Source organism: Candoia aspera, chromosome 12, assembly GCF_035149785.1.
Source record: "Candoia aspera isolate rCanAsp1 chromosome 12, rCanAsp1.hap2, whole genome shotgun sequence".
Taxonomy (NCBI): Eukaryota; Metazoa; Chordata; class Lepidosauria; order Squamata; family Boidae; genus Candoia; species Candoia aspera.
In genome coordinates, this window is record NC_086164.1 from 22,159,018 (window position 1) to 22,172,515 (window position 13,498).

Here is a 13,498-nt window from a genome sequence, read left to right on the forward strand (position 1 = left end):
TCAGTAGTCATCTTTTCTGGATAGTCCTGCTTGGAACTGGCAAATAGGGTAGTGTAGAAATCCTCCCAGACTGAAGCTGAAATGGGGATATCAAGTAGGAGCTTACGCTCCTTCAACATGACAGATACGATACTCCAAAATATGACTGGATTAGACCCTTTTGCTTCAGCAAAGGATCATTACCTTGTCATGGTGCTGGAGCTTGAGCACCTCAATGATGCCATGAACTAAACCATGAAGGGCCACCCAAGACGGGAAGGTCATGACAGAGAGGTCAGACTAAATGCGATCCCTGGGGAAGGTAATGGCAACCCACCCCAGTACTCTTGCCGTGAAAACTCAATGGATCAGTACAACCAGAGATATGTCGGTATACCATCGGAAGATGAGACCCCCAGGTCGGAAGATGGTCAAAATGCTACTGGGGAGGAACAGAGGATGAGTTCAACTAGCCCCAGACGTGATGACGCAGCTAGCTCAAAGCCGAAAGGACGGCTAGCGGCCGACGGTGCTGGTGGTGAACGGCGAATCCGATGTTCTAAGGATCAACACGCCATTGGAACCTGGAATGTAAGATCTATGAGCCAGGGGAAATTGGATGTGGTTATTGGTGAGATGTCAAGATTAAAGATAGACATTTTGGGCGTCAGTGAACTGAAATGGACTGGAATGGGTCACTTCACATCAGATGACCACCAGATCTACTACTGTGGACAAGAGGACCACAGAAGAAATGGAGTAGCCTTCATAAGTAATAGTAAAGTGGCTGAAGCAGTGCTTGGATACAACCCAAAAAATGATAGAATGATCTCAATTCGAATTCAGAGCAAGCCATCTAACATCACAGTGATCCAAATATACGCCCCAACCACAGATGCTGAAGAAGCTGAAGTGGAGCAGTTCTATGAGGATCTGCAGCACCTACTGGACAACATGCCTAAAAGAGACGTTCTTTTCATCACAGGAGACTGGAATGCTAAGGTGGGCAGTCAAATGACACCTGGAATTACAGGTAAGTATGGCCTGGGAGAACAAAACGAAGCAGGACATAGGCTGATAGAATTTTGCCAAGACAACTCACTCTGCATAACAAACACTCTCTTCCAACAACCTAAGAGACGGCTTTATACATGCACTTCACCAGATGGACAACACCGAAATCAGATTGACTACATCCTTTCCAGACAAAGGTGGCGGACATCTATACAGTCGGTAAAAACAAGACCTGGAGCTGACTGTAGTTCAGATCACGAACTTCTTCTTGCACAATTTAGGATCAGACTAAAGAGATTAGGGAAGACCCACAGATCAGCTAGATATGAGCTCACTAATATTCCTAAGGAATATGCAGTGGAGGCGAAGAATAGATTTAAGGGACTGGAATTAGTAGATGGGGTCCTGGAAGAACTCTGGACAGAAGCTCGCAGCATTGTTCAGGAGGCGGCAACAAAATACATCCCAAAGAAAGAGAAAAACAAGAAGGCAAAATGGCTGTCTGCTGAGACCCTAGAAGTAGCCGAAGAAAGAAGGAAAGCAAAAGGCAACAACATTAGGGGGAGATATGCCCAAATAAATGCAAAATTCCAGAGGTTAGCCAGAAGAGATAAGGAATTATTTTTAAACAAGCAATGTGCAGAAGTGGAAGAAGACAATAGAATAGGAAGGACAAGAGACCTCTTCCAGAAAATTAGAAACATTGGAGGTAAATTCCATGCAAAAATGGGTATGATCAAAAACAAAGATGGCGAGGACCTAACAGAAGAAGAAGAGATCAAGAAAAGCTGGCAAGAATATACAGAAGACCTGTATAGGAAGGATAACAATATTGGGGATAGCTTTGAGGGTGTGGTCAGTGAGCTAGAGCCAGACATCCTGAAGAGTGAGGTTGACTGGGCCTTAAGAAGCATTGCTAATAACAAGGCAGCAGGAGATGACGGCATCCCAGCTGAACTGTTCAAAATCTTGCAAGATGATGCTGTCAAGGTAATGCATGCTATATGCCAGCAAATTTGGAAAACACAAGAATGGCCATCAGATTGGAAAAAATCAATTTATATCCCCATACCAAAAAAGGGGAACACTAAAGAATGTTCAAACTATCGAACAGTGGCACTCATTTCACATGCCAGTAAGGTAATGCTCAAGATCCTGCAAGGTAGACTTCAGCAGTTCATGGAGCGAGAATTGTCAGATGTACAAGCTGGGTTTAGAAAAGGCAGAGGAACTAGAGACCAAATTGCCAATATCCGCTGGATAATGGAAAAAGCCAGGGAGTTTCAGAAAAACATCTATTTCTGTTTTATTGACTATTCTAAAGCCTTTGACTGTGTGGACCATAACAAATTGTGGCAAGTTCTTAGTGGTATGGGGATACCAAGTCATCTTGTCTGCCTCCTGAAGAATCTGTATAACGACCAAGTAGCAACAGTAAGGACAGACCACGGAACAACGGACTGGTTTAAGATTGGGAAAGGAGTACGGCAGGGCTGTATACTCTCACCCTACCTATTCAACTTGTATGCAGAACACACTATGCGAGGTGCTGGGCTTGAGGAATCCAAGGCTGGAGTTAAAATCGTTGGAAGAAGCATTAACAATCTCAGATATGCAGATGATACCACTTTGATGGCTGAAAGTGAAGAGGAACTGAGGAGCCTTATGATGAAAGTGAAAAAAGAAAGTGCAAAAGCTGGCTTGCAGCTAAACCTCAAAAAAACCAAGATTATGGCAACCAGCTTGATTGATAACTGGCAAATAGAGGGAGAAAATGTAGAAGCAGTGAAAGACTTTGTATTCCTAGGTGCAAAGATTACTGCAGAGGCTGACTGCAGTCAGGAAATCAGAAGACGCTTAATCCTTGGGAGAAGAGCAATGACCAATCTCGATAAAATAGTTAAGAGCAGAGACCTCACACTGACAACAAAGGCCCACATAGTTAAAGCAATGGTGTTCCCCGTAGTAACATATGGCTGCGAGAGCTGGACCATAAGGAAGACTGAGAGAAGGAAGATCAATGCTTTTGAACTGTGGTGTTGGAGGAAAATTCTGAGAGTGCCTTGGACTGCAAGAAGATCAAACCAGTCCATCCTCCAGGAAATAAAGCCAGACTGCTCACTTGAGGGAATGATATCAAAGGCAAAACTGAAATACTTTGGCCACATAATGAGAAGACAGGACACCCTGGAGAAGATGCTGATGCTAGGGAGAATGGAGGGCAAAAGGAAGAGGGGCCGACCAAGGGCAAGGTGGATGGATGATATTCTAGAGGTGACGGACTCGTCCCTGGGGGAGCTGGGGGTGTTGACGACCGACAGGAAGCTCTGGCGTGGGCTGGTCCATGAAGTCACGAAGAGTCGGAAGTGACTAAACGAATAAACAACAACAGACCCTTTTGCTGACTTTTCTAGCTCAGACCAAACTGTAGCTGTATATTGAGCCTTCTTATTGGCTGTTAGTTTCTTATAATTGTGTCTGAGCTTTAACCTCTTGGCGTGATTGTTTGGGGTGGGATTTCTTTGAACCAGATGCATAGCTGCTCTTAGGGTCTTTCTTGGGCGAGAGCAATCAAGGTTGAACCAATTAGATCTTATGGGCTGTCAGTTCCTAACTGGCAGTTTATCTATTAAAAAGTTTCTTAATATGCTGCACACATTGGCATATCTAGTAAGGATTCTGTTTGGGTCTTGAGAAGATGTAACAACCATTTTCACCCAAGTCTGGGCCCTCTCAGATATCATAAAATTGGAAATTGCCTTAGTATCCACCTTGGACCATTTAAGCCTCCTGTCTTGCCTCACTTCAAGGTTAGCAAGTATCCTCTTGTCGTGTATCATTGACGATCGTAAATTGGAATTGCCATAGAATTTAACTGCAATTGGTTGGTGATCACTGTCCTCCCTCACGTGAACCTGAATGTCTGAGAATAAATTTGTTTTGTCTGCTGAGACACATATATAATCCAAAACAGTGCTAGCATTCCCAGCATGGAAGGGAAAGGGATATGTGAAGCAGCTGCCTTTGCCTCCTAGGATGTGAAGGGTGCACGTATCTGTCAGAGAGATCGGTTTGGAACCAGCCATGTTCCTTTTAGAGTCTCTGGAGTGCCAGGGTGGGTCGTTTGTTAAGTAGCTCTCAGGTATGATGCCCAAGTGTACATAATCATACAAAGAAGCCCCCACCCTAGTACTGAAGTCTCCCAGTAAGATCACAGGGGCTTTGGGATGTTTTATGTTTATCTCTATGACTGTCTTTTCTAATTGCACCCAAATGTCAGAAGAAAAACGAGGAGGAGTATGCTGTTATGTATGCATTTAGCAGCACAACTTCAGATGATTTGTATTTGAATTGGATAGCTAGGAGATAGAAGGGGTCTTGTCTAAGGACCAATTGCTGCCCTTGCCAGCCCAGCTCTGCCTTAGCAAGTACGCACAATCCCCCTGAGGCCCACCCTTTTGAGTTAAATTTGCGTGCTGGTGTAGACCAGGATCTGAAGCCTGTTAAGAGAGCTTCCTCATCACTGGTGGTTAGCCATGTCTCTTGGAGTGCTACGATGTCGAACTTGGAGAGGAATCCCAACAGATCTCCATCTGACATTCTATTCTTCCATCCAGCTATGTTCCGTGTCAATATCTGAATAGAGCTTCCTTGTTTGTTGTCAGGAGGGATGACTGGCATTGTGCTGAGATCCGTAGTTGGATGGTGTGGCTCATGCAGTCATTCTACAGGTAGGATAAGATCCAGCGTTCCTTCAGTATCTAGGAAGACACACTGGTTGAAATTTGGCCTGCCTTTACCGCTCTCTTGCTGCTGTGTGGGTTCAGGTGAATTGTGTGGTGGCTTACACCTAGGGTGGTAAGCATCAACAGGTAGTTGTTTCAATCTCTACTTGTAAGTCCCACTCTAATGCATTGTGTCCAACAGGGAGATTGGAGGGGATTAGGTTACTTACAGGAGATGGCTGCCTGCTTGTCAGGTAGCTGTCGACTTTCAGCAGTTTTGTGGGCTTGGGAACAGCCTGTGTTCTGGAATGTGTGCGGCATCTCTTCTTTCTTTTTCCCATGATGATTAATAGTGTCCCAGAATTTTCCTCCACTCTGTCTGCATGTTGAGGGCTCCAATAAGGCAGCACCAGGCTGTTGCACCAGGGGGTAAGTGTGGAAGATATTGAACAATAAAAAGTAATCCTTGGAGGAGCTCCTTACAGCAGTTGCTGCCTCGTCACCATCTTGGCTCCACCCTCCCTCTGCCTCAATAGATGATAGGGCCACAAGGACTGGATTTTATTTTTTTTTTGCCTGCCCAAGTGATTACTCCACCCAATACAGGAAGAACTGCCGGCTTATGGACCTATGGCCTGTCCTGCCTTCTGCTTAGCCTGTGCTAAACATAACCTGTTGAGGTTTCAGTTGACTGGTGATCAGAGATTTAAATGTCCTCTTGACTCCAGTTCTTTCTCCTACGGTTGCATTCACCTTCCAACGCAGGATTCTGACTGTTGCAGTGATGTCTGGCCATAGCAAGGTGGCTAAGGACAGGAGCTTTCCACAGCACTCCTGTATTGGTTAGTCTCGGGCAGGGGCCTCACTGCAATTTGCTTTAGGAAGTCAGTTTCCTTACTGTACTGGCTTTGTTGGCTTCAGTTAGCGACTTCCCATGCCATGTTAGAGTTAGTAACCCTAACCCTAACCCTAGGGATTCAAGAAAAAAATCTATTTTCTTCTTGCTTTGCTTGAGGAAGTAACTTCCACCCTTTTCTCTTTCTGTGTCTTTTGGCTATTCCTCTTTTCTTAGTACCAGGTGACTAATCATCTACCTAGAACAGAATTTCTTCTTTCATTTCTGAATCTGGAATGAAGACAAGGATCAGCTTCACTGTCTGAGACATGCGTGTGGTTCCTACTGTCATTCCAAGTCCTAGCTGCCTCCTTCAAGTAGATGCTCTTCTGAAGCTTACACACATGATCGTTCTTTCTTGATTCTTCAGCTGGCTGCTGCATGTTGATATTAGGCAGATTACAGTTTTGCAAGCAATTTATTATGAGAATGGAAGAGAACAGAATGGAATTGAATTTTATTATGGTCACAGACCAGAGTTACAGATAGAAATGCCATTAAAAAATAAAAATAAAGTGAAAACAAAACAGGATAAAAATGTTACAGTTGGTGGTGGGGTCACTGGTGAGAAATCAAAGTCTGTCTAATTTTACAGGCAGCAGTATAACAAACTTTGGTTATGTTGAATGAGACTTGTAATTGTGTTAACACTGGTAAAATATATTACAAAATATGCTTTTTTTCATTTCTAGTTCATTTAGGTGTTCTGAGCCATCCAGAGTTGTTGGGAATCATGTGGCATACATATTTGATTAATAAATAAACACATAGAAATATACCTCAGCCTGGTAACTTCTGAGCAATTGGTTTTAAATGAAATCAACCAGAAATTCTTCTTTTATTTACATGTTCTGTCTCTCCTAAGTTGGCTTTCAATTATAGACAGATTTAGATTTCCTCCTCCCCCCTCCAGAGACTTCTGGCATAGCTTTTTGAAAAGATGCACTTTGGAAACTTTAGACCTTTCCTCATCCAAGTCTTGGTGGGTTTTCCAAATGTCTTTGGTCTTATTTAAAACCTTTAAATGCACAACGATGGTCAGGCAGGTCGTCCAGCTGCTCTGACATTTGCAGGATCCCAGGCTCTTAGTTCCTGCCCTGCTTCTGTGCTTTTCTCTTTGTGCAGCACAAAGGCAATTCCTTGAAACTTCAAGCCTGTAGCATCTTGAACAGCCAGAGGGAGAAATCTGAATGTTCCAGCTTCTCTGGAGGTTAAATCTTTCCTGACTTCAACTAAAGTGTTGGAGATCCTGGCAAATCCAGCATGCCTCATTAGCATATTGATGGCTTATTTATTTATTTATATTTCAAATTTCCATCATCGCCCATCTCCCCTGAAAAGGGGACTCTGGGCAGTTTACAATCAAAATTAAAACACATAAATTACAATATAAATACTCTATAAAATAAAATAAATATACAGTAGAAAATATAAAATCCAGCAGCGTAGATCTTGTTTGTTGGGGGGAGATCTATAATAGCCAACCTCCTTCTTCCACCTACTGAAGAGGCAGCAACAGCATGCTGTTTTCCTCTGTCTCTATCTTGGTCCTAAAGCCATGTGCTTAGCCCTTTCTTCCATGCAGCTCTTGGCAGCTATAGGGCTAAGAGATCACTAAGTATAGGTAAAGAACAGAAGAAACAAGGAACATCATTTTTCCACCAGAGATGGATGTAACAGAACCAAGAATAAAAGTCAGTAAGACTCTTTTTGCTTTACTTTTAAAACCTACTCTGTCTAAGCGTGTGATTCTTTATGCTTGGGAGGGCTAAGTGTGTAAGATAAATAAACTGTATTTCTCTGACATGCTCATTGAAGCTATTTAAGATAATATTCTTTTTCTGTGTGTAGCTTCTCAGCTGTGTTAAGCTCTGCTCCATTAGGTAGTTCTAGCAGGCCATTAATGGCTTCATAAAGATGGTCTGCTTTCTTTTCTAGCATTTCCTTTAGCTGCTTGTGAGACTCACATTTTATCACTCCTTTAAGGAACCTCCTTCTGTATTTACTTCATTCGCTGCAGTTCTTAACCCTGTTTAAGGTTGAAGGATTCTGTGAGTGCATGAGAGCATGAGAGTAGGAACCCAATGAGCAATGATTAGTGAAGCAATTTTTATAGCTAGAACAGAAAGGATATTCATGCACCACAATCTTGGGCAAAGTCTAGCACCTGGCTAGCTATATCTGACCAGGAGGAGAGCCAGAGAGCAAGTACTGGGAAGAAAGGCAGAAGGAAGCAAGCTGAGATCAGAAATCTGCTGGGCCAAGAGCAGGCACAGTGATAGACAAGGGGAGGGCATGCAGGACAGGCAGTGCTGTTGGATTTGCCCCTCCCACAAATCAAGATCAAGATAGACAAGGGGAGGACATGTGGTCTCTGGCCACACCCCAACCCCTCTTTTGGTCTGTGGGTCTTGAGCTGCAGGACAGGCAGTGCTGTTGGATTTGCACCTCCCACAAATCAAGTTCAAGAGATGCCCCTGATCCTTCTTTTTGGTGTGCATCGGTCAAACCACACCTGGCATGTTGCATCCAGTTCTGGGCACTGCATTGTAGGAAGGAGAAGGATGAACTGGAGTAGGTCCAGAGGAGAAGGGGCTGGAAGGAAAAATGGTTGAAGGCAATGGGTATGTTCAGCCTGGAGAAAAAAAGGCTACAGGGAGACATGATAACTTTCTTATACTGATTGATTGATTGATTGAATTTGTATGCGCCCTAACTCCCAACCACCCAACAATTTAAATGTGTGAAGTGCTGTCATGTGGAAGATGGGGCAGAATTGTACAGAGTTTTTTGAGCAGACAAGAGAATAAATTATGGCTTTAAATTAAATGAAACAGATATCTCTTGGACAACAGGAACATTTCTAAATGGTAAGAGCTAATCAAAAGACTTCCTCAGATGGCAGTGGACTTCCCTTCACTGGAGGTGTTTTAAGGCTGGATGACCATTTGTTGGGGATGCGGTGATACTGGGTTCCTGCACTTGGTAGAGGATTTGGCTAGATGGCCTTCAAGGTCCCTTCCAATACTGGCATTCTATGATTCAATATATCCCTTTTCTCCCCTTAATCAAAATAAAAGAAAATAATTAGCCTGTCTTCCATCCCCCATCATTGCCTTTCAAACGCTCCATGCTAATACACTGGTAGCTCTGCATTGTGCTTATTTTCAAATCATGCTAGCAACAGGACCAGAGCCAGTCAGAGATAGAGTGACCCAAGACTCACTTCCCATGAAAACACAGACGGTTCCATTGTAACTTTAACATGTCATTTTCCTGTCTGTAAGTAAAAGCCGATTGGACATGGTTGTGTAAAAACTGCTCAGAAATTGTTTAATTAATGGGTGGCCCAACTTGACCCACAAATGAGAGGGTGTCTTTCTCTGGAAGGCCTCTTTGTCTCTTCTTCTTCCTGTTAGATCTGTGCAGATCCCTCAGTGGATCCTCTGGATTCACAGCAGGAAGCTTTGAGGCTACTGAAGCCATTCCAAGATTCAACGTGGCTGCTTTGAAGCCCTCCTGGGTTTCCTAGCTAGCTAGCTACCATCTATCTGTCATTTGGGGGCCAAACATTTATCCTTCCAGTGCTGAATATGGCCCCAATTATTCAGTGGATTTAAGACCTGATATTGCTTTAACCAGTTGCTTTATAGACATAGATTCTGTACGAACAATTACAGTGAAATATAGTCATCCATTACTGAAGGATATTACACATATATACATGTATGGGAAGCCCTTATATGTGTATTTTGTGTTGCACTGCTTTTTTCCCTTCACAGTTTTTTCATGTTTTCTCTTTGTTTTATTGAATAAAGGCAGATAAATAAAATAAAATAAAATAATAAAACCAAACCATACCTCTGGCATTTTATCAATAAAGGGATGGCTCTCTTGAAAAAAATATCGACACATAAAAATTCACACATTTTGGATATGCACATTGGTCCATTTACCAACAAGGAGTTCAGCCGGATCTGATGACACTGAAAATCTACCAAGTGGTATGTTGCACACACAGGCCCACCATTTGGAGAGTCAGTTCTGAGCTCTTGGATCTGCTGTGTTAAATGCTTGGAGATTTGTGTCTGCCAACAGTGTGGCTGCCAGTTACATATCATGCTTTAACAGTAGTTATGTGATTTGTTTAGAAGAACCTGTCAGCGTCTAGCACTTTTCCTGTAGCTGATGAAAGGCATTAAGAATGTCTGCAAGTTTTAAGAAGATAATAGGGCTATAAAAGCAGCAAGTAGACCCTCAAAGCAAAAAGCAATGAAACCTGAGAAAGACTGGCAGCTCCCATGTGTAAACTAAATAACAACTACATTTTTTTCTCCAAAAATACTTTGCATGTGCGAACATTTGCACACCCTCCTGTTTTTGCATATCATTTGCCAATATTCCTCTTCCTCTGACATCTTTAGGATATTAGATGCCATCAGGAGGACAAATTATGTGTGCAATTCCATCACTGAATTATTCAAGGATCTTACTAACAAAGCAAACTTGGTGAAAAGCAGCATCTGAAATCTGAGAATTTGAACCTTCTCCTGGGAATTATGCAGGACAGGTATCCTATGTAGGAAAATATCTTTTTCCTTCAAGGAACATTCCCTTCAGGCAGCTGTTCTCCCTAAGGTTTGGTTATGGTTTGGGGTACACAGCTATTGAATGTAATTACCCATTGTCCCTGGCATTAAATTTCTAGTTTTGAAAGAACTTACTGTTAATTTGTGTTGCATCATGGTGCATCTGGACTCAGCCCCAAACAGTGATCACATCTGAATGCAGTGTGGGCATTGAGCTCATGGTGACCCGCCATTGTTTGTATCTTACCATCTGCAAGGCCAACGGTTGGACCACTTCAGCTGGCCATTTGCATTACCCCTCTCAGCTTCTTTTTGGAACAACTGATAAGAGGAATCTATTGAGATGGAGTACAAGGATGGGAGCAGAGAGGAGAGAACAACACCCAAAGATCACTGCCTTATTGCCTTCTCCTCCTACCTCTCCAGGTAGCCAGAAATCATTAATAAAAACTACAGGGATAAATGAAAATAAATAGCTAAGCCAAAGCATATGTAAGAGTGATGCCAGGGCCGTGACTGGAGCATTGGAGGTAATTATTTTCACAGACCAAGTGAGTAAAACAGCAGGGTCTGAATATTTGCAGGCCAGAGAGAGCTGGACTTAGTGGGGGCTTATTTGATTCAATCAGGTCAAAAGTGCATCCTATCAGGGCTTGGAAAAAGAGATGTGGCTCTGTGTGGAGACAAAAGGAGGACAGGATGCTATTTCTTTCTTTTGTGTGAACATGTGAAACAGCTTTTTGTCCTTAATAAACATGTGCTATGTCTCTCCTCTCCAATGCTACCCCCACCATCCCCTCTCCTGGCCTTCTGTGCTCCTGGGATCTGGTGTCTTTGGATTTACTGCATGACAAATTACAGGCAATGTTATCACCCTACAGCCCCAGCAGAAATGCAGATATCATAATGCTGATAAACTGCACATACACCATCCTCATACAGTTTGATGGGTTCTTTCATGAGCTTAGATTAAAGGCCAATTCACAAGTTACATTTTCTTCATGAGATGAGTCAGGATCATACCTGTACATATAAAACAAGTATGTAAACAGAGATAATTCCCTCAAGAGATCCTTGATCTTCAGGAAGAAATCACATTTGGAATGTCAGGTTTCATAAGACTATTCAGATTATTAATTCCCCATTATAATATTTAGGCAGAGGCAGTGGCTCATTCCTACATATGGGACAGACTGGATTTGAAACTGAACTAGAATTAAATAGAAAGAAGACCAAACTAATGACAACAAGCACAGCAAGCAGTCTTAGAATTGATAGTGAAGATAGTGAAGTGGTGGATAGTTCCTGCCTCTCAACATTAAGGAACCAACAGTCAACAAACACCCTTGCTGCTTCTCTAAAACATGGATGTAGGGCTACCATCCATCAGTGTGAGAGTATATCTTGCTGTTAGGGGATTATAGGAAACTAGAAAGGCTTCAAGAATCCCCCTTTGCCAAATTCTGTTTTCTCCATTATACGGTTAGGAATCAATGGATCAAACATTTGTCACCTGTCCTATAAATGTATTCCCTACCCACTTGGGGGAAACTTAAGTTGGGAACAGAGAAAACTTTAGAGATAGGCCTCTTGAAAGGGATGCCAATAAAGATGCTGTTCCAGTACAGTCATCTAAATTTTCATCCTGGTATCATTACTATAAAAACATAGAAGCCTCTTTCAGGATCTGGTCAATATTAGCAACACCCTACTGAGAAAGGCTTTTACATCCCTTGGGGTGCAGACCATGCTTTCAGCACATCTTGTAAGCGCCCTGTTGAACAGCGTCTCTGTCTCTGTGGTGCCAATCAAGTGGAGGACATTATTCATTATGTCTTCCACTGCCCCATTTATGATTAGATCAGGGCCAGTGGACTGATGGAAGGTGAACTCAAGGGCTCAGACCTCGAATGGTTGAATGATCTTCTTACAGATATGCTTCCAACTGTTAGTAGTCAGGCTGCTATATTTGCTTTGCTGTCATTTAAACTTAGAAAAAAATGTTTACAATCTCAGCTGTAGCCCTGATTTTCCCTTTAACTAGAAGTCTTTTTATCATTTTCTTTTCTTTTATTATTTTATCATATTTTTTGCTATGTTACATTTATATGACCTGCGGTTACAACAATAATCACAGCTTTTCTTGGGGGTGGCTAGCACCATAGATCTCTCCCCACTGAATAAGAGCTTCGCCCCTTGGGTTTGGTATCTATTTTATTCTTATATATTGGTTTATATATTGTAATTTATACTTTATGATTTTAACTCTGATTTTATTGTAAACCACCCAGAGTCCCCCTCTCTTGGGGGAGATGGGCGGTAATAGAAGTTTGAAAAATAAATAAACCTACATACCTATTTATATATTATAATTATTTTTGATACAGTACTTTACATTTGCAAAATTGCTTACCATCTCAGATGCATTTTCCACCCCACCATCACCCCAAATTCATGAATGTCCCTGACAGACAGGACATCCTCAAGGCCATCAAATATGCCCATGACAGTGGCAATTGTCTGGATCCTGAGCTCCCATTTCTGAGTTTGATTCAAGCCATGAGCCCACATGCAGCTTGATCTTCCCCCCATAACCTGGGAATCCTGAGTTCAAGGTGCTGATCAATTATGAACTGGCAGGAAGGTAACTGCCATGGCCATTTTCTAGTAAACAAGGAGCACATCCATCAAGAGAGGCACTGCCCAGCAACATGAGCAGGGTAAAGCTCCCCAGCTGGACCTGCCAAATTACACAACAGAGTCCAGGCAAGGAGTTGTCTTTTGATCACTGACTGAACGTTCCTATGGAACTGAGAATGCGTGCAAAGTCCTTAGTGGAAACGTTCAGGCACTAATTGGTAGTTGCAAGCAATTAAAATAATTTACTCAGATTATAAAGAAATTTCTTGCTAGTGATTAAGAAACTCAGGAGATTAAAGCTGTTGGTTTTAGGTAACTGACCTTGTTATTCTCAATAGACTCATTGCAGTTTTATTGAGAAAATGTAAATCAAGTTTGCAAGATAGTCCACACAGAAGGCAGCCTTTCCTTCTCAATAAGTTGAGGCTTCATGGGAATGAAAGCTCTATGATATGTGTGAAGAGTAGGCATAAAAAAGTTCTGTGATTCAGCACAAAAGAGTAAGTTATTTTAATTTGTAACTTCAGTGGCATATTGTATTGGGCTGTTTGTGCTTCCTGAAGTTCAGATTTGATGAGAACCTCACACATTCCAACTGCTACATGCTTAAAAACATGCAGTTGCTATGTAGCACAGTCAATATGATTTGTTGTTTG